Source organism: Nycticebus coucang, chromosome 9 (assembly GCF_027406575.1).
Source record: "Nycticebus coucang isolate mNycCou1 chromosome 9, mNycCou1.pri, whole genome shotgun sequence".
In the NCBI taxonomy this organism is placed as follows: Eukaryota; Metazoa; Chordata; class Mammalia; order Primates; family Lorisidae; genus Nycticebus; species Nycticebus coucang.
The window spans coordinates 119056650-119083546 of NC_069788.1; the positions used below are offsets into that span (position 1 = coordinate 119056650).

Here is a 26897-nt window from a genome sequence, read left to right on the forward strand (position 1 = left end):
CATTCAAAAGCCTTCTCTTTAATTTCTGAGATCCTTTCCTCTGCTTTCTCACCTCTATCACTGACAGATTCCACAGTATTTTGAAGCTTCTCAAATAACTTTTTCATTTCCTCGAGCTCTGCTATCTCTTTCCTCATTATGTCCATATCCTTGGTGATTTTGTCTGTGAATTCATTAATTTCTTGAGACAATTTTTGAACAAATCTTTGGATTTCTGTTTCCATCTTTTCTTCCATTCTATTCATTTTATTTTCCATCCATATTCTGAATTCTATATCTAACAATTCAGCCATCTGTTTATGAAGGGCATCTTCTGTTGTATCTCCTTTGTAATTCTTTTGGGGAGATGATCTACTCTGATTATTCATGTTGCCAGAGTTCTTCTTCAGGTTCCACCCCATGATTATTTTCTACCATTTGGTTGTTAAAACTGGTAGGGTGAGATTAAATTGGGGATCCCAGGTTGTAGAGTTAATTAGCCCCTTAACAAAGCACTAGGCTTTGTAATTGTGGCTCATCCCCTACAGCCAAACAGAGGCTCCTTTCAGAGTTTTGGCCAGAGACTATGAGGACCTACTTGGTGAGATAGCCCAAGTTGGCTCTGTTTTAAAATCAGCCAACCTCTACTCTATCCTAAGAAGCCATGGTATTAGTTTTAAATCTCTGCTGTGGAGAGATACAGAAAGCTGAGGTGCCCTGTTGCCACCCTTCAGTTCTTTTCCACTACAGAACTTCGAAGGTCAACCTCAGAGTGTCCCTGGGTGGACAGCCCAGATGTGAGTTCTAATGAAATTGTCTCAGGCAGTACAAACCCTGTTCAACAGAGAGGGATCCAAGGGTCTGCAACAGCACAACTGGAATCAGGGGTCCATGCCCCCACCTGCCAGACTCAGTACACACTGGTAACTGCTTCTCTGCTCACTGGCCCAGTTGGAGCCGGGGACCACACCCCTGCCCACAGGTCTCAGTCCACACCTGGCAAACCTCTGCTTGCCAGCTATGTTGGAGTCAGAGGACCACATCCCCACCCACAGGTTTCAGTCCATATCCAAAAGATTGCCAGCTCTGTTGGAGTCAGGGGACCACACCCTTGCCCTCAGGTCTCTGCCCACACCTGGCAAGCCTTTGCTTACTGGCCCAGTTTGAACCAGGGACCGGACCTGCCCACCGAACTCAATCTACACTGGGCAACCACTCTCTCACTTGTAGGTACCATCAGAGCCAGGGATTCTGCACCCACTCCCACCAGAAACAGCCCAAACCAAGGGTCTCCACTACCACTGGCCAGGCAAAGTCATAACCAGGGGACTGCTTCTCCTCCCACCAAGTGTCTCTTTCTTTCCATATCCTCTTTCTTCTCCACTAGTCACAGATTCAGTTCTGAAGTTATGAAGTCCACACTATGCCCAGATCTCTCAGGAAAAGACCAAACACTGTGCTCTGCAGGGGGCAGAACTTCAGGACCTCCATGTGAGGGGGGAAGGGTGGATTTGGAGGTTGGAACTGTGGGGGAAAATATTTGTTCAATTTTATGCCTGGTGGGGTAGTGTCAGTGTTCACAAGTGGGACCTCCTTGGAGAAAGAGACCTGGTATTTAGTGGCTCTCTCTAGTGAGGTAAAATGAGAGGTCTTTTGTTCCCAGCTCACTTGCAGAATGCCCACATTGAGCCTCCCGTATGCAGGAGGGGTCTCCCATCCTCTAGTCAATTGGCTGTGTATCTGTAATTTGTTTTCTCAAATGCTCTTCCTTGGAGTCACAGCTTGCCAAATTTCTTTGGCTCAATTCCCCACCTTGGGCTCATATAGTCCAATTCTGTCCAGATTTTCTCCCTCTGGTCAGAAGCCTCTGCCAAGGGTTGCTACTAGATGGCCCTCTTCCCAGAATTGTGTTAGGTTCTTTGAAAAGCTAAGATACTTCAGCTTGGAGAAGAGAGACAGAACAGTCAGGGATCAAACATTGAATAGAAAAGCAATGTCTAATCTCTCTTCCCAGATAAGATGTGGTACTAATGTATTATGTTTCTCAAAGTTCAGAAAAACTCAAAAGACTGAAATAGACCTACCACATAGTCCAGCAAACCCAATGCTAGGTATCTGTCCACAAAAAGGAAATCGATATATCAAACAGTTATTAGCACTCCCATTCCTACTGCAGAATTATTCACAACAGCTCCAATGTGGATTCACCCTAAGTAATTACAAATGGATGAATGAAAAAATAAAAAATAGCATATATAAGAACACAATAGAATATTATCCAGAACACAAAAAAGAATGAAATCCTTTCATATTGCAGCAACATAAATGGAATCAGAGCTCATTACATTAAATGAAATTAGCTATGTACAGAAAGGCAAATATCACATAGTCTCACTCTTATGTGAAAACTAATAAAGAGGATCTCATGAAGATAGAGGGGAGGTTGATGGTTACCAGAGGCCAATAAAGGGAAAGTGAAGGGAGGAATGAAGACAGGTTTACAAATGGGCAAATCATTAGAGAGAAAAATAAGACCTGATGTTTGATAGTTCAGCAGGGTGCCTATAGTTAACATTAATCTATTGTATATTTCAAAAGAGCTAAAAAGGAAAAATTCAAATGTTTCTAGCTCAAAGAAAAGATAAATATTAAAGTGATGGATATCCCAATTACTTCAATTTGCTTTTTATCAATATATCTAATTATCACACATACCTTGAAAAATGAACATTTATTATGTATGAATAAAATAATACAATATGGTAAGAATGGAAAGATAAAAGAGGTATTCTGTGGGAAGATGTTATCCAATGTACATTCATTGGATAAGGAAAGCTTGAATGAGATGGGATAGAATGTTGTAAGATACCTATTCAGTGTTTAGAAAAAACAAGTGATATAAAAACAACATCTTATAGGTGCTGTCTTAGTTTAAGGTGTGTCATGTGCATTCTTATATCAAGATAGTCACTTAGATCTGGACAGAACTTGAGGATTTAATCCAAACTTGGCAAAATCATGCAAACATTTTGCAAAAATAATTCTTAGTGGGATACTACTGAAATAAAGGGAAAGCAAGGGCTAATGTGACTGTGGAGATCCTAGTCTTCAGCAGCTTAGAAAATAGGTACTGGGTGGGCCCAATGCCAGCTGAGGTATTGGCATCACTCTACACTTGTGCTTCTTTGTAAATCACTGTGCTGCTTCTCCTCAGCTCTCACTGGCTGGGATTTAGGAGGTTGCTCTGTTTCCATTGCTGAATGGAAAGCAAAGTTGTCTTGTTATAAATGTTCTCAAATACTAAACTCATCTCAGTTCCTGATGAAAGGAATTCTCCTAAAGACTTCCTCAAAGCAATAAGGTAAATGTCATTGAAACAAGAGAAGGCAAAAACATGAAGGGACTCATGATACATGGCCCCAGGTTTTAGACTCTGCCCTACAAAAAGGACTGCTGGCAGTTAGCTCTCTAATTAGGTAAGATCAAGTAATACTAACTCTAGTTTCAGGGACACTTGTACAGGCCCATTTAATTTTGTTTCAAATTTACTTCACATCATTATCTTACTCATTGCTTAAAGTAGGTATTATTTTCATTCATATTTTACAGGTAAAGAAACAGGCTGAGATGGAATAGTTAGCAAAAGAGAACACAGCTGGTAATTGGTGACACAGAGGTTTACATGTGGAAAGATGGTTTCAATTCTTCTTCTCAATGATACTGGCTCTTTTCACATGGTTTCAAAGGGCACTGTAATCCCAAGGTGTCTGAGGGACCACTGAGTGGGAAGAATGGAGAGAAAGAAAACAGGTCTTGTTCTGGGCCCCTCACTCCAGCTTCAACCATAGCCTACCTATTACATTCGTGTGTACACAAAGTTCTGTTTGAGAAAGTTTCCAAATACTCTTGATGTTTGTTTTGATTTGCACTGGCAACTTTTGAACTCAAGAACTTTGTCTTTCCCTTTCTTTTGATTCATAGCACCATAAAACCTCACTGACCTGTGAGGCAATGCTGTGAAGGAGGACAGATAGTATCCTGCATAACTGCCCTGGGCCTGCATCATTGCCCTGAGGGCTTGCTCTGCCCTAAGCCAAGGCATCCCTGCCTGAGCAGCTCCTGTGACTCCTGGCAGCCGCTCTGTTTCCTAACAAAGCCAGTTAAATTATTCAAGGTACCTGAAGTCTTCTCACTGTTAACACAGCCAATTGAGCTCTTCCTCAAGAGGAAAATGACATCCCCTCCAAATACTCTGAAGCAGTTTTCAATGAGAAACTGTACAAGAGAAATCTGTAACACAAAAGGGAAAAAATCGGGCTCCCTTTTGCATGTGGCATAGTCATACATCACAGTTCATATACAAATCTTGGCGGTAACAAAACATGTGAAATTCAGAATTCTAAGAGAAATTCAGAGTCAATATATAAACATACAGTGATGGATATCCCAATTACCTTTTCTCACTGAAACAACTGTGATACTTTCAAGAGTATTTAGGGCACAGATTTAAAATACTTACAAACAGTTGACTAAAGTTATAACTTGTGCCCTAGCTTAATAGGTAACAGGTTTATATTAATGACTACATCTTTAAAAGCAGGATTATTTTCAAGCAACTAACATAGAAAGCTATATGTTGTCTCATTAAAATTCTTTGCTTAGGGCGGTGCCTGTGGCTCAGTGAGTAGGGTGCCGGCCCCATATGCTGAGGGTGGTGGGTTCAAGCCCAGCCCCAGCCAAACTGCAACAAAAAAATAGTCGAGCGTTGTGGCGGGCACCTGTAGTCCCAGCTACCCGGGAGGCTGAGGCATGAGAATCGCGTAAGCCCAAGAGTTAGAGGTTGCTGTGAGCCATGTAACGCCACAGCACTCTACCAAGGGCGGTACAGTGAGACTCTGTCTCTAAAAAAAAAAAAAAAAAAAAAAAATTCTTTGCTTATTTGGGAGGGGGGAGTTGAGGGGGGACAGAGTAACCTTTGATAGACTCTGTAGCACTATGTCAACTTTGGTAGAGTGCTGTGGCATCACAGCTCACAGCAAACTCAAACTCTTGGGCCTAAGGGATTGTCTTGCCTCAGCCTCCCAAGTAGCTGGGACTACAGGTACCTGCCACAATACCTGGCTATTTTTTTGTTATAGTTGTCATTGGTCAGGCCGGGTTTGAACCCGCCAGCCCCAGTGTATGTGGTTGGTGCCCTAATCACTGAGCTACAGGCACCAAGCTCATTAAAATTCTTAAGAACTCACTAGATGGAAACATGTGAAACTCACTTGTTTTTCTTTAAATTTCAGGTTAGTGTGAGGGTACAAACAACCAGGTCATAATATTTGAATTTGTTAGATAGAATTCCTCTTGTAGTTGTGTCCTACACCTAAAAGGTGTGCCATATACCCCTACCCCTTATTAAGTGCCCATTAAGTGGAAGTACCCCAAACCCTCCTTTCCCCCTTCCTCATTCCTCCTCCCCCCAACTTGAATTGAAATGACTTTTTATCCTATGTGGGCATAAATTAGATAATCGCTGGCTTCATATTAGTATTGAGTACATTGGATATTTGCTTTGCCATTCTCGTGATACTTTAATGAGAAGAATGTGTTTCTACTCCATCCAGGTTAATACAAAAGATGTAAAGTTATCCTCTTTCTTCATCCCTACACAAAGGCATGGAAATTTAACAACCTCATGCTAAATGACAGTTGGGTCAAGTAAGAGATAAAGGTTAAATTCTTTGAATATAATAATGAAGCTACAAGTTCCTAAAACCTGTGGGATACTGCAAAAGCAGTCCCAGGAGGGAAATTTATTGCATTCGATGGCAAAATGGAAAGAGAGTACATCATCACCTGAAAGAAATGAAACAGGAAGAGCAATCCAATCCCACACATGGCAGAAAAAAAAGAAATACCCAAAATTAAATCAGAAGAAAATAAAGTGAAAAACAAAATAATCATTCAGAAAATTAATGAAACGAAAAGTTGGTTCCTCAAAAAGATAAATAAAACTGATAAATGATTGGCTAGATTAACTAGAAACAGAAAAGTAAGATCTTTAATAAGCTCAATCAGAAATAAAAATGGAAAAATAACAACTGATACTGTAGAAATACAAGAGATTATTTCTGACTACGACAAAAAACTCTATGCCCCCAAATTTGACAGTGGGGAGGAAATGGACCAATACCTTGAAACATACCTTCTTCCTAGACGTAACCAGGAAGAAACAGATGTCTTAAACAGACCAATATCAAGCACTGAGACTGAAGAAGCAATAAAAAGTCTTCCAACAGGCGGTGCCTGTGGCTCAAAGGAGTAGGTCACTGGCCCCTTATGCCAGAGGTGGAAGGTTCAAACCCAGCCCTGGCCAAAAAACACACACACAAAAATATAAGTCTTCCAACAAATAAAAGCCCTGGACCAGATGGCTTTACATCAAAATTCTATTAAGCCTTCAAAGATGAGGTCATACCTGTACTGCAGAATCTATTCCAAAACATTGAGAAGAAAGGGACCTTCCCCAACACATTGTATGAAGCAAAGGAACCAGGAAAGGACACAACTAAAAAGGAGAACTACTGACCAATTTCACTAATGAATATCAATGCAAAAATACTCAACAAAATCTTAGCTAATAGATTGCAGCTACATATTTAAAAAATTATACATCACAATCAAGTAGTTTTTATCCCAGGGATGCAAGGCTGATTTAACATATCCAAATCCTTAAATGTAATACACCATATCAATAGAAGTGAAAAAAAAGACTATACGATCCTCTCAATAGAGTTAGTTAAAGCATTTGACAAAATTCAGCATCCTTTTGTAACAAGAACACTTAAGAAAATAGACATAAGTGGCACAATTCTAAAATTGATTGGAAGTCTTCTATGACAAATGAACAGCTAATAACATACTAAATGATGTAAAACTGAAAGCTTTTCCACTTAGAATTGGAACCAGACAAGGATGTCCTGTATCACCACTATTATTCAACACAGTGCTGGAAGTTTTAGCCAATACAATCAGGCAAGAGAAGGATATAAAGGACATCCAAATGGGGAGAGGATGCTCTTCACTGATATGATCTTATACTTAGAGAGTCCCAAAGACTCAATGGATATAAAGGACATCCAAATGGGGAGAAGATTGCTCTTCACTGATATGATCTTATACTTAGAGAACCCCAAAGACTCAACCACAGACTCCTGGAGGTGATCAAAAAATACAGCAATGTCTCAGGGTATAAAATCAATGTCCACAAATCAGTAGCCTTTGTATATGCCAATAATAGCCTATGGAAGGCTGACACCACAGCATCTATTTTGTAGGCCAAGTGCCATTTCCCATACTAACAGACTTATGTTTCTATTTTCCTGCAAACGCTAGGCCTCTTCTCATAAATCATGTGAGCAAAACTTGGAAACTTGCCGGTGGGAATTTTCTGCTGCGGCCAGGTTGCTTGGATACCCAGTGATGCAAACCTCCTCCTTCACCCACCCCTATATACTCTGAGATAACATTGTAATAAACGAGACTTGATCAGACTCCTGTCTTGTCTCCATTCTTCGCGCCCCTTGCCCCTTCCCATTCTCACCCCCTCCTCCAGGTATCCCTGTCGACTGACCCGCGGGCTGGGTCAATAGCCAAGTTGAGAAACTAATTAAATACATAATTCTTTTCACAGTAGCTTCAAATAAAATGAAATACCTAAAAATATACCTAACAAAAGAGGTGAAGGACCTCTACAAAAAGAATTATGAAACCCTGAGAAAAGAAATAGCCAAAGACATTAACAAATGGAAGCAGAAGATATTAATTTCCTAAGTGGGAAGAATCAACATTGTTGAAATATCAACACTTCCCACAGCAACCTGCAGATTCAATACAATCCCCATTAAAATGCCAGCATCATACTTTGAAGAACTGAAAAAAATAATTCTTCATTTCCTATGGAACCAGAAAATATCCCATATAGCCAAGGCAATTTTCAAGTGATAAAAACAAAGCCTGACACATCTCCTACCAGACTTCAGGCTGTACTACAAGTCCACAGTGATCAAAACAGCATAGAATTGGCAAAAAAGTTGAGCATAGACATTTGGAACTGAATAGAAAACCAAGAGATGAAACCAGTCAGTCTCTTACAGCCATCTGATCTTGGATAAACCAAACAAAAGTATACCCTGGGGAAAAGAATCCCTATTCAACAAATGGTGCTGGGAGAACTGGATAAAAGACTGAAATTGGACTTACACCTTTAACCACTTTCAAAAATTGATTCAAGATGGATAAAAGATTTAAATCTAAGCCTGGAAATTATAAAACTCCAGAAAAAAGCTTGGGATAAACTCTTGAAGATGTAAGCTTGGGAAAAGATTTTATGAAGACTTTTGTGGCAATTGCAACAACAAACAAAGAAAAATGGGACTTAATTTCTGTAGCTAAGGACACAACAATCACAGCTAACAGATAAGCTTCAGAATGTGAAAAGATATTTTCATATTTTGAATCTGATAAAGCTTTGATAACTAGGATCTACAGAGAACTCAAATGAATCAACAAAAACAAGCAGACAATCCCATCTATCACTGGGCAAGAGACATGAACAGAACCTTCTTTGAGAATGATAGACCAACAGCTAACATGAAAACATGCTCATCATCCTTCACTATCAGAGAAATGCAAATCAAAACCACCCTAAAATATCATCTAATCCCAATGAGAACAGCCCACATCACAAAGTCCCAAAGTTGCAGATGCTGGCGCAGGTGGGGAGAAAGGGAAATACTTTCACACTGTTGGTGGGACTGAAAACTAATACAACCTCTTTGGCAGGAACTATGGAGAATCCTCAAAAAACTCAAATTAGACCTCCCATTTCACCCTGTAATCCCACTGATAGGCATCTACCCAGAAGGAAAAAAAAAATCCTTTTATCTTAAAGGCCTTTGCACTAGATTGTTTATTGCAGCTCACCAAAATGTGGAAACGGCCTAAATGCCCGTCAACTTGGAAATGGATTAACAAACTGTGGTATATGTATCCCATGGAATACTATTAAGCCATTAAAATGAAAACAGAAACTCAATTCTTTTTTTTATTTTTTTGAGACAGAGTCTTACTCTGTCACCCTGGGTAGAGTGCCATAGCTTCAGAGCTCACAACAACCTCCAACTCTTGGGCTTAAGTGATTCTCTTGCCTCAGCCTCCCAAATAGCTGGTACTACAGGCACCCAGCACAATGCTTGGCTATTTTTTATTGCAGTTGTCATTGTTATTTAGCTGACCCAGGCCAGGTTCGAACCTGTCAGCTTCAGTGTATGTGGCTGGCACCCAGTGCTATGGGTGCTAAGCCAGAAACTCACTTCTTTAGTGAAGTATATCCTAAAGGGGGAAGCAGAGCTGCTCTTGGGTAGTCTGTGAAAGAAGGAGGTAGCTAAAGGGAGCAGGTCTTCTTGTCTGGCTGCACTCTCTCCCCAGGCACTGCCTTGAGTCAGGATTGTTCTCTGGATGAGCTTGGGCAACAGCTGCCATGTGCTTAGGCTTACCATGTCTCCATTAGGATGTTCTGGAATCTTTTACTAGTTTTCTCATTTCAGTAGCAGAGATAAAATAGCAGCCAAGTATTTCTCTGAATGTTAAATGTGAGCCACAAGTGACAGAGGAAAGTGATGTGTTTGTAGCTCCAGGGCTTCCTCTAGGAAGTGTCAGTAGTGACCAGATGAGGTGGGTGTCACCACCACTGCCAGTGTCTACAGAAGAGACCAGGGCTTGTGATCCAGGAAGTGTCAGCAGTGACCCAAGGAGCTGGGCATCACACCCCACCACTGCCAGTGTCTACAGAAGGGACCAGGGCTTGTGATCCAGGAAGTGTTAGCAGTGACCCGAGGAGCCGGGCCTCACCAATCACCACCACTGCCAGTGTTTACAGAAAGGAACCAGGGCTTGTAATCTTTGCCCAAGGTTACACATCCCTCCACAGTGAGACAGAACTAGAGCTTGGATTGTGGAATTCTTTTTTTTTTTTTTTTGAGACAGAGTCTCAAACTGTTGCCCTGGGTAGAGTATTATAGGGTATTATAACTCACAGCCACCTCCCACTTGGGCTCAGTTTTTCTATTTTTAGAGAGACGGGGTCTTGTTTTTTACTCAGCCCGGTGTTGAACTCATGAGCTCAAGCAATCCACCTGCTTCAGCCTCCCAGGGTGCTAGGATTACAGGCATGAGCCACCATACCCAGCCTGGCTTGTGGAATTCTATGGCCACAATTTTGTTTTCTATCATTTTACACCAATTTTGTATCTCTCTATGGTTTAGTCAATCTAGAGTTCTGACTTCTGGTTGATAAAGGATAAATGATTCACTGCTTTTAATTTCCTGCTTAACCCAACTTCTCTCTCTTTTTTTCTTTTCTTTTTTTGGAAGGTTAGAATTATTGAGGTATAATTTGCATACAATAACATTTACACTTTTTAAGAATACAGTTCTATAAATTCTTACACATGCTGTAATAAGTAAACAATTCAATATATCATCACCCAAATTTCCTCATGCCCCTTTGTAGTTAATGCTTTCTTTCCCAAAACTTTTTTACTGGTTTCCCTAGGATTTACAAGATACAGCTTTAATTTATTACATTCTACTTTTAAATAGTATTATACCATTTCACATAGTTTGAAAGAACTTTGTAACAATATACTTCTACTCCCTTTCTTTTTTCAAAAGATAGAAGTACAGTTGTCATGTATTTTACTTTTATATATAGTATAAACTCAGCAATACATTGTTAATATTTTTACTTTAGTAAACCAACTATCTTTTAGAGTGATTAAAAATAATATTTTAATTATGTCTTTTATCCTATTCCTTTTGCCTGAAGAACTTTGACATTTATTATAATACACATCTGATGAAAATGAATTTAAGTTTTCTTTTTTCCAGAAAAGTTTATTTCCACCTTTTTTTTTTTTTTTTTTTGAAAGATAATGTTCACTGGGTAGAGAATTCTGGGTTGATATATTTTTCTAGTGTTTTAAAGGTGTCAGTCTGTTGTCTTCTAGTTTTCAAAGTTTGAAGTTAAATCTGCTGTAATTCTAACCCATCTTCTCGTGCCACACCAACTGCAAGAAAAGGATAAATGACTCTACCACTCCAGAGGAGTGCAATTAAAGTGTACACGTACACAAACAAGTCTGTTAGAAATTTTATCCTGAATTTCAAGTGGGGGCTCTGCTCTCTCCAGCACATAAAAATGAGAGATCTCATTACTTGTTTTGTGAGTTCACTTTCCACTTCTGAGCTGGAAGAAGCAAATGGCCTGAGAATGCCAGGAGCTGTGCACACAGACAGGGTTATGTGCTCTCATCTGATTGGGTAACGAATGCTGTTCAGTGTTGTTTAACACTCCAGAAAGGTACTGCAAGAGCACAGCATTGGCTTTTGGCAGTTGGTCTAAAAGGCTAAGAAAATGAGGTCTTAAACTATATAATTTACTTAAGACATCGTAAGAACAGTGAAAAGCAATAGCATACCTTTTTTGGCATACCATCTCTACAACCCAGTGAAAATACAAAAGAATGAAGAAATATGTCTTAAAAACACTGCCTCAAATATTTTCATGAAACCACACAATTTGTTTTATTTAACTTGGACAAATTTTATCAATATCTAATATAAGTATATTTTGCCATGTAACAACCTAATATGTGCTCAACTAAAAGTTTATTGACAAAGTTAAATAGCAATTAATTTTAAAGAGCACCCCGTACTTTTAAGGTAGCAAGACAGGAATACTGCCTTGTGGCAAGGATCCAATGCTTGCCTGTTCCCTAAGAGACTCATTCTAGGCGTGAATGCATACAAATATGTTGCATTGCACTCCATTCCTGAGCCATGGCTTCTCTGGTTAGTTAACTATGTGACTAAGCTAAGATTATTCCACTACTATGTTGATCCTGTATCATTTTTTTTGAACCAATGGATTTCATCTCCTCTTAGTGTTATAAATTCACAATATATTCAATTGTCAAGAATTTTATATTAAAAGCATTAGGAGAGGCTCGGCGCCTGTAGCTCAGTGGCTAGGACACCAGCCACATACACTGGCGCTGGCAGGTTTGAACCCAGCCCTGGCCTGCCAACTGCAACCAAAATATAGCCGGGTGCTGTGGCAGGTGCCTGTAGTCCCAGCTACTTGGGAGGCTGAGGCAAGAGAATTGCTTGAGCCCAAAAGTTGGAGGTTGCTGTGAGCTGTGACACTACGGCACTCTACCGAGGGTGACATAGTAAGACTCTGTCTCAAAATAAATAAAAACAAAATAAAATAAAATAATTAGAAGAAAAATAATTCTATACTGAGGCATACCAAGGCATACTTCTATTTTTAAACTCACCTCTGGGTGTGCGAGCAAGTAAAACCCTTCGACAGTGGTCATGATTTTAGTGAATAAAACTGTAAAATGTAAGCTAAAGGTTTGAAAAGAACATGTTGGGATCCGCCCTGCCTGGCACAACCTACCTGACCCCACTTCTCAGCCAGCCCTGGCCCCTGCTCTGGAGGCTTGACTCCCAGGCAGCTCCATGGATAACTGGATTCCATGTTCTGAAGTCACGCCTGGTTGTGTGGTAAGATCCCAAGTGGACTTGTTCCCCATGACACTCTACCAAGCTACCCAGAAATGATCTGTACTACTCAACAGCCCTGCCAAAGAAATGCTAAAAAAGAAAAACTGTTCAAAGAAAAGGTGATCAGCAAGCAGGAGTTGAGTCCAAAGTTTCTACTGTGCAGTTATGAATGTTTCCCCAATAAGGGACCTTAATATATTCTTAAATAACCTGTTGCAACCCCTATGGCACTGGTCTCGGTCGCCACAGGAAGGAACCAGGCATGACACGGATTAGACGTACAAGCTTGCGGGAGGTGGGCTAACCTTAGTTGCAGGGTAGCCCTGAGCCCCCTCTGCAAAGGCTATTTATTAAGGTTATACACAACAGGTGTGGAGAGTTAAGGTAATTACATAGGAGGGCTGCACAGGTGCCACATGCTCGCCTCACATGTTCTTTCCCACAACCTGCATGAAGAAGTATTAAGCATCAATGTTTATCACATGCTTACTAGTGAGTGACCAATCTTATCTCATTCCAGAACACTGAGTTACTTGGGGGATTGCCCCCAAGTCACAAAACGTCTCCAGGGTTGCCAGAAGACTGTCCTGTTCTCAGCGTTTCCTTTTAATGTGATAAGAATCAGTAACTGGCCTTTGCAAGCATGGTGTCCATTCCTCTACATATCCCCCATTTTTGTTTAAGACATTTTGGGGTAGGATAAGGAAAAAAATAGCCATTGTTCCTTTCAGTAGTTCTCATTGAGCAACTCCTCTTCTTGCTAGGCAAAAGAACAACCGGGCACATATAGTAATTAACAGAATTATACCAGGGGTGCCTGTGAGGACCTTCACAGAAGAAAAAAGAGAGAAATTAGTAACACTATTGGAAATGCTTTTTAATTTCAGTTCCTGGGACAGATTGCAATTATTTAATAAAGGTTTCAGTTAAATCTATAAATAGGAATGGTAGGGTAAAGGGGAGGAATAGGGTTATAGGCTCAATAAGTGAAATTCTTTGTAGCAGTATTTACTTTGTTGACACTAGTGCAATCATTGTCAGGAACAAGAAGTCTGCCGTTAGAGGTTTACCTTGATGTTTCACTAAATCTTCAGCCACTGATGACAGTTTTTTATTTGACCCCAAGAAGGAAAAGTTGAGTTAGTGGTTCTTGGGAGAGGACGACATCTTGATGGTCATGTTATTGAAGAGATCAGTGAAGGTGGATTCATCAAAATGCTGGCAAGGCTTTTTGCTGATATCGAGGCTTAATCCAGTGGGTGGGTAACCACTGCTTCTCTTGCTGTTCTGTAATGATATGAGCAAAGCCTCAGCCCCAATGTAACACATAACCAGGTTCCCATTCAGACATATCTGGTTTCTTGTAGAAAATAGGTTGCCGTATTTGAGAAGGTGGTGAATGGGTAAGAGATGTCAAGTGACATTCAGCAGCTGTGTTTCCATCATTGTTGAGATTCAAAAAATTAAGAGTGAACAGAGCTCCAGTAAGAATGTATCTAGGACTGTTATTCAAGGACAGTGTACCATCTCCTCCTTTCTGTTTAAATAAAATATCTTCTAATGTTTTCTGGTGTTGTTCAATAATGGCCTGGCCTTGAGAATTATAGAGAATACCATGAGAAAGTTGAATATTCCAAAAAGACAGAAAGGTATTTAATTTTTGAGTAGAATAAGAAGGTGCATTGTTAGTTTTAATAGACTTAAGAAGTCCCATGACATTAAAACATTCTAATAAATGTTGAATGACATGGTGAGCCCTTTCTCCAGGTAAGGATGTTGCCCAAGAAAAATGAGAAAAAGGATCTATGAAATGATGAACATATTTTAATTTACAAAAGGATGGGATTATAGTCACATCCATTTGCCATATTTGGTTTGCCATTTCTCCTCTAGGGTTGGTACTTTCATGAAAGGAGGGAACATATATTTTGGAGCAAGAAGGACAACTAGAAAGAATTTGCTGTGACTGAGTTTTTGTAAGATGAAATTTCTCAAGAAGCGTTTCTGCATTAGCATGTGTATAGGAATGAAAAGTAGATGCTTCTTGAACAGTACCAACAAGGGCTTGATCTATTTATGAATTTAGAGAAGTCATAGGACCAGGTAAAATGGTGTGTGAGTAATGTATATAGGATGAATACGGTGTCTAAAGAGTCTCTGGATAGATCAAAAAAGAGAAGAAATTTCATCAGTGGAAGTAATAGTTTTTTCTAGGTGGTTAACAGCAAAGCATGTATATTGAGAGTCCATCACCACATTCATAGGACAATGAAAGTCTTGGAGTAGAATAAGAATAGCATACATTCTTTTGGACAGAATTATAAGGAGTTGAACAACTTTTGAGTTATTACCATATTGTTGTAATTTTTGTGCAGTTTTATTAGGAAGGAATAGCCACTCTAAAAGGGTGTTCTCTTGATAAATAACTTCAGTTGGAGAGCGAGAAGTGGCTATAATTATTAGTTGAATTGGTAATCTAATGTCAACTTGATATAATTCTTTTGAGGCAAACTCTTTTTCAATTAGTTGCAGTTCCTTCTTTTTCTCTGGAGTAAGTGAACAAGGACTATTTAAGTCTTAAGGTCCTTCCAGGATTTTAAAAAGATTAGTTAAGGTGTAGGTTGGTAAATAACAATTTGAAGGGATTGTGGAGAGTAAAGGAAGTCCTGGTTGCGGGGGACCCATGGGAAAAATTGTTTCATTAACTTGGCGAAGATTAGTGAGCATTCTCCATTTGCTTGATTTCTTTTTTTACCACAAAGATAGGAGAATTCCAAGGGCTGGTAGAGGGCTCAATATGTCCTTGCTCTAACTGTTCCTAAATTAAAAATTGTAAGGCATCAGTTTTTCTTTAGTTAATGGACACTGATCCACATACACTGGATTATTGCTCTTCCAAGATAGTTTGAGAGCATATTTTGGGGTGGTGGCCTCTATGCTAAATTTGACATTTTAAAGGAATTAGTATGAGAGGAAGGTATAGTTATTACAGTTTTCCATTGCTGAAGTAAATCTCAACCCCACAAGTTAATAGCAATATCAGCTCTGTATGGTTGAATTTGAGCATTTTGATTATCTGGTCCCACACAAGGTAAAGGTAATGTACTTTGAAAGGCTGAATTTAAAGTTCCTATGCCTGTAAAAGTAACATTGACTATATGTTTTGGCCACTCCTTGGGCCACAGATTTAAAGTCACGACTGAAACATCTGTGCCAATATGTAACAGGCAAGTAAAGGATTTATCCTTCAAAGTGAGTGTTGAGGCCTATTCTTATCAATAGATGTTTGCCAAAAAATGTTGTTTGTACTGCTGAGACCACTAGTGTGTTTTTTACCAGTACTTTGTAATTTAACTTGAGGCAGGAGTAGCAATTGAGCAGTGTTTTGTCTAGCTAAAATTTGAGTTTGTTGGCTTACCAAAATCATGATCTCTATTTCCCCTAAAAAGTCACTATCAATAACACTCATGTGGGCAAACACTCCATAGGATGTTAAACTACTTTTTCCTTACAATAACCCAACAGTATCTGGGGGAATAGGAACACATATTCCTGTTTTTAATTTCTTTACTCCCATGTTGGAAAGCAAAAGAACATTTTTTTTAATATATACTTTTTATTTATTTATTTATTTATTGTTGCATTTGGCTGGGGGTGGGTTCAACCCCTCTTTATGGGGCTGGCACTCTACTCACTGAGCCACAGGCACCACCAGAAAGCAAAAGAACATTATCACATGCTGGTAAATTGAAAGCGGCACTACCTGGGGTGGCGTGTAAAAGGGATTGGACAGTCTTAAGTTGTTGCTGAGTGAGTAGGTCTCCAGACCTGTATTCTTTCCTGTGGGCCCCCTTGAGGGTACTCTGTACTAGGAGGGATATTAGTAACTGTGACTGGGAAGAGCCCTATGGGGGAGGGGTCCTTAAACTACAGCCCGCAGGCCGCATGCAGCCAGCCGAGGACATTTATCCAGCCTGCTGGGTGTTTTTTTGCCACAGCTGCCCCGTCCTGCTTAGCAGCCGACTCATCCCAGCCCACCGGGTGTTTTTGCCTCCCTGCCTGTCCTGCTTAGCAGCCAACTTGTCCTGGGCCACAGTGCACATGTGTGGAATGTGCACCAACTCTCCGACTCTGCTCCTTCTCTCTGTCTCTTCCCACCCCTCCTTCTCTCTGTCTCTTCCCGCCAGGTGTTTTTGCCATCCTGCTTAGGAGCCCACTCGTCCTGGCCCGCAGTGCACATGTGTGGAATGTGCCCCCCACTCTCTGACTCCCCTCCTTCTCTTTGTCTCTCGACTCCTCCTCTCAGTCTCTGGTGTAATCGGAGGAGTCATCAGGTTGCCTGTGCAGAGCCTGTTGCTGCCTAAGGACTGAGGTAAGAACAAGTTAGGATTTTTTTTTTTTTGAAGTTACGAGGTCTATTTTTTTTTTTTTATTTTGCAGTTAGTAGGGCCTTTTTTTTTTTTTTTGCGGTTAAAGGGGGGGCCTTTTTTTCCTGAAGTTAGGAGGTCTTTTTTTTTTTTTGCAAATAGGGGATGCCTTTTTTTTTTTGAAGTTAGGCGAGCCTTTTTTTCTTTTTTTGAAGTTAGGAGAGCCTTTTTTTAAAGTTGGTTAGTTGGTTGGGGGTGGTTTCTAGAGGGGTTGCATCACAGTGATAATGCAAATAGTCAGCACTCAGTGCTAATGCAAATTGTCAGTGCTCAGAGGTAATGCAAATGGTCAGAGCTCAGAGGTAATGCAAATAGTCAGTGCTCAGTGTAATGCAAGTTATTGGCACTCAGTATTAATGCAAATTGTCAGCAGTCAGTGTTATCGCAAATGGTCAGTGCTCAGGGTTATTGCATAGGACCCCAAACTGGTAATCTGCCTAGGGCCCCATGGGAACTTAATCCAGCTCTGCAGACAGCCAAGGAGTAGGAAACCCAATTTAATTGACAGTAAGTACATTTATATTCTGATTGCTATTCAGTTGTGTATGATGTTGTATGTTGTGTGCTGTGTAAGCCTCGGTTCACACTGTTGTGATCTCTGAGCAGTGCGAGTTCAGCCATATGCTTGTATGGCTGGACTCACATTAGATTCAGAAGAACAAAGGCATACATGCCATCTTTTTTCCTGCAGTGGAATCTGATCACATTCCTGTGCGAGTTCACAGATGGCAGTGCGGTTTGCACAGGGTAGTGTGAACTGGAAAGGTGGTGGAGGAACCAGCTCTGTAATCATGCTGGTTCCTGTACCACACCAGTGTGAGCCTGCGGTAAAAGTGGACTTCCACCAATATGGGCACTGGTGAGGCTCAAATGGTGTGGACTGACAAGGCTGCATTGATGGGCACTGATCAGACTGCATTGATGGGCACTGATCAGACTGCATTGATGGGCAGTGCAGTCTATATGTGTCTGTGTGGGCAAAGTTATTACTGGTATATTGTTTTTGGAGCACTGTATATACATATTGGTATTTTACTAATAGCAATTTGGAATCTCTAGGAAACAATGATATCAAGAAAGAGAAAAATTGAGTTGGAGTACAGGATATTCAAAGAACAGTAGACTTATGATTACTTTTTCATGCAGTACAAGGAAAGAGCTGTGTGTTTGATAAGCCAGAGTATAGTGTCTGTGTTCAAAGAATATAATTTGCATCGACACTATCAAACTCAACATAAAGATAAATATGATTGTTTGGTCAGAGAAGTGAGAAAATATAAAATATTAAAACTGAAATATACATTGACAACTCAGCAAAATACTTTTGTGAAGCAGAAACAGCTAAATACTTCATCACTGCAAGCAAGTTTTCAAGTTGCCAAGCTAATAGAGTGCACTGGCAGACCATTCCTGGAGGGAGAATTTGTTAAAGAATGCCTTCTTTCTGTTGCTAACAAGATGTGTCCAGAGAAGGCCGATTTATTTAGTACACTGAGTCTTTTAGGACCCTCAATTACACAAAGGATTGAAGAAATGGGAGAGGATTTGCATCAGCATTTGCAAAACTCCACATAGAAATAGAAAAATAGAAAAGGTTTGGCACTCAACAAAAGTAATGATGTTCATGATTCTGCACAACTTCTAATTTTTTTTTTTTTTGTAGAGACAGAGTTTCACTACCACCCTCGGGTAGAGTGCCATGGCATCACATGGCTCACAGCAACCTCTAACTCTTGGGCTTACGCAATTCTCTTGCCTCAGCCTCCCGAGCAGCTGGGACTACAGGCGCCCGCCACAACGCCTGGCTATTTTGTTGTTGTTGTTGTTGTTGTTGTTGCAGTTTGGCCAGGGCTGGGTTTAAACCCTCCACCCTCGGCATATGGGGCCGGCGCCCTATTCACTGAGCCACAGGCACCGCCCAACTTCTAATTTTTATTCATGAGACAAATGACTATTTTGAAGTCACAGAAGAGCTTGCTACACTGCAAAGCATCAAAGTAACAACTACAGGAGAGGATATCTATGAAAAGTTTTGCCAAACTGTGAATAGTTTGGAGCTGGACTGGGCAAAACTAGCCAGTGTGACAACTGATGGTGCTCCTACCATGATGAGGTCTAAGAAAGGAGTAATTGCTCGCATTAACCAAGAGATAGACAAACTTAACCATCCCCATCCAATAGCCATACACTGCCTCATCCACCAACAAGCTCTGTGTAGTAAATCACTGAAGTGAGACTCTGTTATGAAAACTGTGGTATCTTGTGTTAACTTCATTGAAGGTAATGCACTAAACCACAGACAATTTCAGGAATTTCTGTCTGAGCTAAATGTTGCCTATGAAGATTTTCTGTATCACACAGAAATCCATTGGCTGAGTCGAGGGAGAGTTTTGAAACATTTCTATGACTTACTTCCACAGATTACAGCTTTTCTGCTTTCAAAAAACAAAGAAGTACCAGAGCTCAATGATGCAGAAGGAAATGGCACCTTGCCTTTCTGACAGATGTAACAGAGCTACTCAACAGTTTCAATGTGCAACTTCAAGGAAAGGGGAAGCTCATCTGTGATATGCAATCACATGTGAAAGCATTTGAAGTAAAATTAGCCTCCTCATCAAACAAGTGAAAGAGGAAAATTTCTGCCATTTCCTCACAACTCAAAATCCGTTAGCCGAAAATCCATTGATTGCATTCCCAAATAAAATGTGTGGATTCACTGGAAAAGTTGCAAAAGGAGTTCCAATTTAGATTTAAAGAGCTTCATCTCCATGAACAGGACATGCAGCTTTTCTGCAACCCATTTTCTATTGACTTTGAAAATGTGGATATGATTTACCAAATGGAACTGGCTGAACTGCAGTATTGTGACTCTCTGAAAGAAGCATTCAAGTCAAGCAGCCTTCCTAATTTCTATGCATCTCTCCCCTCTCAGACACATCCTAATCTCAGGAACCATGCACTCAAAATGACAACCATCTTTGGCAACACTTATGTCTGTGAACAGACTTTTTCCAGAATGAAACATCTGAAATCTCCAACCAGATCTAGACTAACTGATACACACTTGCATCACTTGTTACAACTATCAGTGACAAATATGGGACCGGACATTGACCATCTCATTAGCCAAAAGCAGGCCCATAGTTCCTATTGAAATACTGGTAAGTTTGTTGATTTAACTTTACTTGTTCTTCATTTTAAATATTGTATTTGTTCCCATTTTGGTTTTTTACTTCAAAATAAGATATGTGCAGTGTGCATAGGAATTTGTTCATAGTTTTTTTTTTTTTTACTATAGTCTGGCCCTCCAACGGTCTGAGGGACAGTGAACTGGCCCCCTGTTTAAAAAGTTTGAGGATTCCTGCCCTATAGTATCTTCAAAAGTAAAGTCCCCAGTCCTTCTCCCCTCTAATAAAGCGTTCATAATAGAAGTCACAGGTGGATCATCTACATAGGTAGGCACTGAGGGCAATGTTGAGTGATTTATATTAACATTTTTAAGTATTTTTTATTTTATTTTTTATTTTTTGGAGAGCAGGGTGCACACCCACCCCACTGAAGTTGGCATTCCAGGACCGTCCTGGATGGCCCCTGCGGCATCTGCGACCGGACCATCCCTGGGACTATGGATGCATGCAACTGGCTGCAACCCCTAGTCCTGGCTGGAGCATGAGGAGGAGGTGGGTCCCTGAGCTGGGGGAATGCAGGCGGGGAGGTCGCCCAGCCCGTCCCCAGTTTGCGCTCCACTGCCGCTGCCACTGCTGTCCCCACCCATGCTTCCCGCTGCCTGCGGCGGGAGAGGGGAGGACAGCCCATGGTGGGTCGGACAGACAGACCTGACCCAAGGTGCTCTTGGCACCAGGTGTGTACCCGCATGCGTGCCAGGACAAACCCTTGTGTCAAGGGCTATGTAAGCATTTTTAACTGTGAGGCTATTCAACCCGTCAACCCATCTTCCCACTTTTCTTCTTTCCCTCTTCTTAATGTGATTTTACTGCTTCTAAAACTATCCAAATGTGTCCTGTTACTTAGGTTTAGTGAGAGAATGCTCTAGAAAGGATGGATATCCCTTGACACATAGCTATATATACAGCTACTATATGAAAAAAGTTGGAGAGCAAAGTACACAGCGAGTCCTGTATTTTCTTAAAGAATCTTTTCAGACTTAGCTTCACCTTTTATAATGTATATTATTTGGTACAAGAGTTCATATTCCCTATGTAAACAATGAAACTATACACCTAGGCTATTTTTTTGTTTGTTTGGTTTGGCTTTTGTTTGTTAAGACAGAATCTAAATGTGTTGCCCTGAGTAGAGTGCTGTGGCATCACAGCTCACCACACCCTTAAACTCTCAGGCTCAATTGATCCTCTTGCTTCAGCCTCATGAGTAGCTGGGACTACAGGCACCTGCCACAATTTTTTCTAGTTTTTTTTTTTCTTTGAAACAGATGGGTCTCCCTCTTGCTCAGGCTGGTCTCAAACACCTGAACTCAGGTTGATCCACTCACCTTGGCCTCTCAGAGTGCCAGTATTACAAGTGTGAGCCACCACGCCTGACCAAACCTAGACTTTCTTAAACAGCCCTAAATAGATTTGTGTTAGTGGTTTCCTCATGTCTGAATTAGGATAGGAATATTAAAAATTTACATGTTTAAAACTCTTTGCTTATGGAATAATAGTCATAACAATACTTTAAGTAGAAATTCATTTTTGCCAAAGTATTTCCTGAATTATTAACACATTTTCTCCAGAGAAAGCAGCATCAATGCAAGATTCCCTTGATGGTAGGAAAATATTGCAAGGAAGATGTTAAAACACCCAGCCATAAACATTCAGAGCAGTTCCAGTCTAGACCTGAGTCTGAAGCAGAACTAAGCTTACCTGGTGGCGGTGGTGGGGTGGAATTCAGAATTTAATTCAAGCTAGAAACCCAAGGGCACCTTGGCTCTAGTCCAGAATAGACTCCCCCTCAATTCCATCACTCTGTTCCAGTCCAAGATCTTTTAATTCTAGGTGTGTCTAAGTGACATGGTCATTTGAAGACCACCTTCTCTGGCCCCAGATACTGAGAGAAGCTCTGGGATTGGGAAGATAGGCACTCACCACACTTGAGTGAGACACACCGAGTGTACACACATGGTTATTTGTGCACAGTAGTCTGGAGATACAGAGAAGAGAGCACTGACCTACATAAAGGAACATAAATAGCCTTCCTAGAAATGAGTTGGGTCTTGACTTCAGACCTTCAAGGTTTCTCTAAGCCTGATTCTGGGCAGGAATTGGGTCTCTTGCCTATGCTGTCCTCCTTCACCTACATGGAGAATAGCTCTGTGTCATGAGTTTTCCAGGAATGGAGACTTGAGCTGAGAGAAGGCACTTGCAGGAAGGGAGGGAACTCACTGCTCTTCTGCTGGCCTCTGGCTAGGTGTTTGAGCTTCAGGATGAACCAGCCTTGTGTGTCATGGGATGGCTGCTCTGGGAAGGGCTCCTGGAGGACCGAAGGAGAGCTGGCCTTTTCTGGTCTCTGTGGCAGATACTAGAAAATTCAAACTACACAATGGCAAAGTATAGGTTGGTCAGTAAGGAGTCAGAATGTGATTATCTCTTTAACTTAGCGATGCTTACAAAAGTTTTGAGCATGGAGCAAGTATTAAATAAAGACTTATACTTGGATTAAGAGGTGGGAATGGATTTTATAAGATCCTTACAAAGTAGAGGCTATCTAACATTCAGGAAATGAGACAGGGCACTTCAATATTGAAATATGAGAAATAATTTTAGGAGAAAAAATTCTGATCCATTTAGTTTCATAACAAAAAAAAATTAGTTTTTCCAAGAAAGATGTTTGTGAAGTAAAAAATCAGACAGGAAAATACATATTTTCTCCCCAACTCCACCATAAGTTAATGAATGAAGGGATGTCCTCGGGTACCCGAGACGGTAATTGTTTATTTGATGTATGAATGAATATTGTATGTGATATTTTGTTGTCACAGATATTTAAGCTTAAGACTAAACAATCAATACGTTGAGATTTTGGCATTACAATTTGGAATCCAGTCAATCCCATTTCAGGTTTTCCTTGACACCATGCAGTGTGTATGGGGCATCTTTCTGGCCAGAACCGACCCACAACTGATAATCTCTGGAAGGTCCCTTGGACCCTTGAAGACATGAAGAACTAAGCATTATGGCAAATGTTTCACAGCAAATGCTTGCTGCGGGAGGGGCAGCATGTTTCTTTATCATTTCTACGTTTCCAAAAAGGGGAAGAATTGGAACTGGTCAAGATGCTATTTGATCCACAGGTGTGGCTTAACAGTGATTGTAAACTATGTAAACAGTGATATGTAAAAATATGTAAACACTATTATATCTACAATTAAGATAAAAGCCAAGGTGTTATTTATTAAGGGCACTGCCTTGATAATTGATAATTATGGATTGAGAATAGCTGTTCTCAGTACCCAGCGGCGAGAAAGCCACAGTTTATGGCCAGTCACCAAAAACAAGCTTGTTTACACAAACTAGCTGTTTAATTTTCTTCACATGTCTCCCATTCAGCCCAGGAAACGGTGAAAATAAAGCTAATTAATGTAATTCTGGGAAGGATATATGAGAAGTCACTTAAAACCAATTTTTGCTTACTTAACACAGCAAGTACCACATTTTCATTTAGAAGTGTGTTTACTTTCCTCCCTTTGACACAGCCTGCTTACAACTTGTAAAAGCGGGGGTGGCGCCTGGGGCTCAAGGAGTAGGGCACCGGCCCCATTAAACTGGGGGTGGTGGGTTCAAGCGCGGCCCCAGCCCAAACTGCAAATAAATAAATTTTTTAAAAAAATGTAAAATTGAATTTGCATTCTATGTGGCGGGTGTCGCGGCCCGGTCTAGGGCTGATCAGAGACCCCGAGGCCCGCTGCAGAGCCTACAGGTGCGCGTCCCGCCGGTGCGCGTCGCGGGAGGCGCCGTTTAAACACCCAACAGCGCCGCCCCTCCCGCAGCTCCACGCCAGTCGGACCTCCGAGGAGCTGTCTGTCGGCAAGCCTGCCTTTGGGTGAGAGGTAAATGGCGGGTTCCTCAGAGCGCGGAGCAGGGTGAGGCCGGGCGTCCTGGGCATGGATTTGTGAGTGTCAGAGGGATGGCCATCGCCGAGGGCTAGGGCGGACGGGCGGCATCTTGGAGAATGGGCGCCTTCGGGGCGGGCCCGGAGCCCACGGCTCCCCAAACCCTCCAGACGCATGGCCAGGAGCCTCCTGCAGCATGCAGCTCTGCGCTGGTTCTGGTTTGGAGAGTGGGTACCGGCAGGACAGCGCGAGAAAGAGGGAAAGCGGCCTGTACGTGTTCAGAGCTGCCGCTGTGGCCGGTCACTAATAACAAGCTTGTTCACACTAACTATCCGTTTAACTTTCTTCAGTGTCTCCCATGCAGGACCTTTCAGGGGCAGGTGAGGTACTCCCAGCTCACAGAGCTGCAGTGACACCCCCCCCTCGGGTCCTACCAGCCGGGCCTGGAGCCCACTGGGTTTGACTCCAGAGCCCTGGCTCAGATAACTAGCTGCTGGTCTGGCAGATGAGGGGGAATCAAGTGAACAGTGTGGAATCTGCAGGGTGGAGAGGGTCCCATAGGCGAACACAGCTGTGCACCTGGCAAACATTTGTTACGTTGCCTCTCCTCGGGAAGGCGTAAAGGCGCCCACAGCACTGCCCGGGTTTCGGGAGCCTACTCGACAGGAATTGGCTGCTGTGACAGGTGGCGCTGTCCCAGGAGTGGCAAAAGTGAGCTCCGACTGTGGCCTTCAGAACTCTTCAGATGTTACTTTACGCTGTGTGAGCCACCTGAGGTGCTTTTCAGTGCAGAGACCCACATAGACAGGCCTCAGGTACAGTGAGGAGCAGCAACAGACTGGTCCCTGTCCTTCTAATGTTAGAGCCTGTCTTCCTACCAGCTGACAATGGTTTTCATGTTCATCTCCTGTTCCAGACCCTTCCCCATTTCCCTGTTGCCCACAGAAGCGTTTAATCCTCCACAGGTGAAAGTCATAGTACCCACTTTTTTGGTAAGACTGGTAAGCTAAGAACAGTCTGTTCATTTTTAAATAGCTGTGGAAGAGAGTAAAATTTTTTTACTTTTTTTTTTTGCAGTTTTTGGCCCGGGTCAGGTTTGAACCTGCCACCTCCGGTATATGGAGTCAGCACCCTACTCCTTTGAGCCACAGGCCCCGCCCCCCAATTTTTATTATACTATTTTTTTATTATTGAATCATATCTGTGTACATTAATGCATTTATGGGATACAATGTGCTGGTTTTATATACAATTTGAAATATTTTCATCAAACTGGTTAACATAGCCTTCACCACACTTTCTTAATTGTGTTAAGATATTTATACTCTACACTTAGTAGATTTAACATATACCTTTGTAAAATGCACATAGGTGTGGCTTCTTAGCAAAGTATCTCAAGAATGAAAGAAAAAGTATCCAGTGTACTCAGCTCTACTACAAAACCAATATATAAGCATCCACACTTCCATATGAAAGCTATTACCCAACTACAGCCCAAGATGAAGGAGAAAGAGGAGGGGGAGAGTTGGGAAGGGGAGAGAATGGGTGGGTGCAGGGAGGGTAATTGGAAAGTCAAATTTTTTGTGAAACAAACTGTATGAAATTCAAACATCATGCCTGTAAATAGTTTTATTGGAACATAGCTTGTTCATTCCATTCTCTTATCATCCATCTCTGCTTTCCTGCTAGAATCAGCAAAGTTGATTAGTTTCTAGTTTTAGCAACACAAATGTTGCCTACAAAGCTATGATTTACTGCCAGCTCTTTACAGAGAAAGGTTGCCAATACCTGGGCTCTAGGAGCAGGAATGAGCTCGTAAGCTAGAATTCAGAACTCTTCCAGGTTGGACCTGCCACCTTTCCTCCCTGACTGCATGTCGCTGTTCATCTTCTCTAATTAAACTGTAGCGCTGATCAAGTTCTGTATCCACATCATTCTCTCCTACCCCAGTGTGCAGGCACTGGTTGAGACATTCTCAGGATGTTCTCTGTCACATATCTAAACCTACTGTGCTTTGCCACATCCATGTCCCCACCCCTGTACTTGCTGAGCCCCCCTTCATGCTTTCCTGTTGAGGTAGATGCTGATCTTGCCTTTCTGGGAAGGAGTTCTGTGTTTTGTTCACAGCTATATCCTACGGGTGTACAGCAGGTGCATAAATATCTGCTGAATGAATGAACCCAGGGCTAACTTGATCTTCCACACAGAAAAACTGTGATCTCTTACACAGAGCTCTCGTCATCTGTCCCTTTGTATCTCAGGTATTCAGTTATGCCAGATTGCCCAGGTGAGTGGGTCTGATGGCTCCTTGTGTCCCTCTTCTTGCTGAGGTGGCACAGCCATGCTGAGATCCCTCCAGCTTCCCTGTGCTGCTTGAGCATCTTGATGAACAAGACTTCTTTCTCATCTCTTGTAGAAAGCCTGCCTCTGCTGGGTCTGGCACGGTTAGTGGAGCCAGAAAGAAAGAAGCACACAAGGTGAGAGATAGCAGGATCCACTTAAACAAAATGCAATTTTTTCCTCTTTCATTAAATACCTTTGATGGAAGGAAAAAACAGGCCAAAGAAGGGGGATATGGCTTTACTGCCTCATGGTCACACTTCTGGAGATTGAGTGTGGCCATCCTAGCCCCCTGATGAGGAATGTGTCATGAAATGGTGGTGATCATTTTGGATAGTGGGGTCCCTTTCAACCAAGGAATTCATGAGCTGTGTCCAGGACACATTTCTTTTGGAAGGTGGATATGGAGGACATGAGCTGAAATTACAGTCTCAGGCCAGGGATGGTGGCTTGTGTCTTTA

At 41.6% G+C, this 26897-nt stretch overlaps 1 long non-coding RNA gene across 1 annotated transcript in view; it reads left to right on the top strand.

Moving 5' to 3' along the window:
* Positions 1-16628: 16628 nt before the first annotated feature.
* The window catches only part of LOC128593598 (uncharacterized), a 104080-nt gene continuing 93811 nt past the window's right edge, over positions 16629-26897 (top strand). Inside the window, exons 1-3 of the long non-coding RNA XR_008382383.1 lie at positions 16629-16972; positions 19448-20188; positions 20566-20707. This is a non-coding gene — a long non-coding RNA (uncharacterized LOC128593598). The remainder of the gene's footprint in view (positions 16973-19447; positions 20189-20565; positions 20708-26897) is intronic.